The sequence below is a fragment of the Egretta garzetta genome, unplaced genomic scaffold, assembly GCF_000687185.1.
Source record: "Egretta garzetta isolate BGI_Z169 unplaced genomic scaffold, ASM68718v1 scaffold16, whole genome shotgun sequence".
Classification (NCBI taxonomy): Eukaryota; Metazoa; Chordata; class Aves; order Pelecaniformes; family Ardeidae; genus Egretta; species Egretta garzetta.
In genome coordinates, this window is record NW_009260022.1 from 5,253,277 (window position 1) to 5,255,859 (window position 2,583).

At 45.1% G+C, this 2,583-nt stretch overlaps 1 long non-coding RNA gene across 1 annotated transcript in view; it reads right to left on the minus strand.

The window, feature by feature from the left end:
- The window catches only part of LOC118452504, a 28,033-nt gene extending 26,129 nt beyond the window's left edge, over positions 1-1,904 (minus strand). The window contains exon 1 of the long non-coding RNA XR_004842284.1: positions 1,864-1,904. This is a non-coding gene — a long non-coding RNA (uncharacterized LOC118452504). The remainder of the gene's footprint in view (positions 1-1,863) is intronic.
- Between the last annotated feature and the right edge of the window lie 679 nt (positions 1,905-2,583).

Sequence of the window (2,583 nt, forward strand, 5' to 3'; positions counted from 1 at the left end):
TGCTCTTTCAGTCCTGGTTGTCTGTGCTCACTCCTGGTAGCAGAGTAAAAGTGTTAGGCTTTATTTATTTAGGAAAGTGTATCGATTTATTAATTCAATTTCAAATGCCTGGCACAAACCACTGCATGGAGGCTCAAATACATTATTTACAAGCCATTATATTTATCTTAAAACAACTCCTAATCTATTTGAGATGAGCTGCTATAAGGCAGGATTAGGCTGAAATGAAAATGTCTGCAGTGGGATTTTAGTAAATTGCTTTTAAATCACGTTCTTAGTTAAACAGAGTTGAGTTTCACAGTGTTCTGGTGAAGGCTATAAACCCTAACAAAGCAGAAAGGCTGATTTTGGGCAGAACTCTGGCACTCTTTGCAAAACTTGCCAGTTTTACAGCAGCAGAGAAGCCCAGCTAAGGCCAGAGCTTTCCGTGTGTGAAACTCCAAAGCTCAAAACCAAAGAGCAAGCTTTGCAAGGCTGCAGACAGCGAGAGCTGCAGAGCTGTAAACTGCCAAAACGAGGGCCCCGTTATTCCCAAATTGCTGAGACCCTCAGCGCCCCGTGGCAGAGCCAGACCCAGCATCCCCCTCTCCAGGAAGGAGGTGGCCAGGACTTCCCCGCTCGCACAGCCGGGTCCTTCCTGAGCTGCTGTGTTCATTTTACGTAGGTGTTTTTATGCTGAGATCAGGATGAATGCGCTAGGTGATGCTGAAACAGCGGTGCAACTCAAGTCTGTTTTTCTACAGATTCAGGGAAAATATTTTTTCTTTTAAAGATTTGAGAAGTATAGACAGTTTCAGGAATATTTGCCTGACACTCAAATCTCTGATTTTAATCTTTGGCGTGCCCTTGGTACAGCAATCGCCATCCCCAACCACTGCATTTCGTGCTCGATCACGACCGCTTCCAATGCCCAAGCCCCTCCGCCTGGCAAGCTGTGACCTTGCCTAGCGAGCCAGGGAGCCTCCGCACGGAGCGGGCGCCTTTGCCTTCGACCGACCAGCACAGGCTGCGCAGCCGCCACCTCCTCTCCCCCCCGTGCTCTCCTGGCACCATGTGCACTGGGATTTAATTTTAGTTCTGATTCCATGAAGCACTCCTATTATATTCTACATTTGATCATCCTGAAGTTTATTTTTCTTTTGAACTTTCACTCTGACTTTGCATTCGAAATTCTTAATTAATCACAATTATCTGGTAATATTTAAAAATTATGTAGGACTACAAAACATACATCCCATCAAATGGCCTCCCTCTGAGAGCTCCAAGTTCTCCAGCACCAAACTGGTGCCCTTTCATTGATGATAACAGCGCATTCCCAAGCCAAAGGCCTCCTGCACAGAAAAGCTGGGCTGGAATTTCTCAATAGAAATCACCAGGAACATGAGAAAACCTTAACAAGAGCCTATACCAATAAAATCAAACAGAACAGCTAAATACTCAGTTCAGCCAAAGCAAACAAAGTGAAGTTCTCACTACGGTCAATAGTTTTAACCTGTGCTTGGAAAAGCACTTTCTGCTATTTATTAACACTGAACACTTCTGTTAAAAATCCAGACCTTTTGCCCATTACAAGAAAGTCTTAACATGACGGAAATGTCATTCACGCTTCCAACGCGACTCAGGTCCACGCTGCTGCTGTGCAGCAAGGCGGGCTCCAAGCTTCTCACAAACCCGGGCTAACTCATGGAGGAGCTTCCTATTTTTGCCCCGTAAGGTCCTGCTCCAAAAGCCCAAGCTGCTCGCTACCTGCTAACCCAGGCGGTTACACAGACCACTTCTTATCCACCTCCATCAGAAGCATATGGAAATATGCATGCAGAACCGCTGTAGGATGGTTTAAAGAGACATTTTAAGAGGACCAACCTGTGCCATTTGAGTCCGTTGGAGGTCACCCGGTTCTGAACTTCCCCAGCAGCTTCAATCTCGTTTCCTGTGGAGCGGCATGTGACACCACACTTCCTCACCGCACCTTGCTAGGCTCGCTCTGCCTTACTTCTTAAAACCAGATGAAGAAACTAGCTGTCCCTCGCAGTGTGTTTAAGAGCTTTCTGCTCCCATGCTGAACTACTGACATTTCTGCACAGCCAAAGAGCCCTCATCTAGGGCCTTCTGAGTCACTCCATGATTCAATGGATCTTTTTGTACAATTTATTTGCATTAACACCAAACGCTGAATGTGATTCTGTTGCAGTATGTCAGTGTGTGTCCCCTCCCTTCTTTTAAAGAGGAAACAAACACAGCAGTGGAGAACGCAATTACGCTGCAGGCGTGGGAAATTTCAGTTCAAGGATATTTGTTTATCAAATTTTCAGAGCAGTAATGAATTAACCTATTCGAATAGATGCAGTTATCTGCAATTTTCAGAAATATTTTTCATCTGAACACAGCAAACAGCTTTCACAGGAGTTGTAGTCCTACGAAAAATAGTTTATGACTTCAGAAGAGTAGCGGTTCTCTTCTCAGTTGTAGCAGCGTGCATCCAGATATTGTCATTTAGTGATGGGACAAACAGGCCTGAACATACACCACAGAAGGAAGGACAGCCAACTCCTGGATTAGAAGGGTATGCTTACATGATTAGTC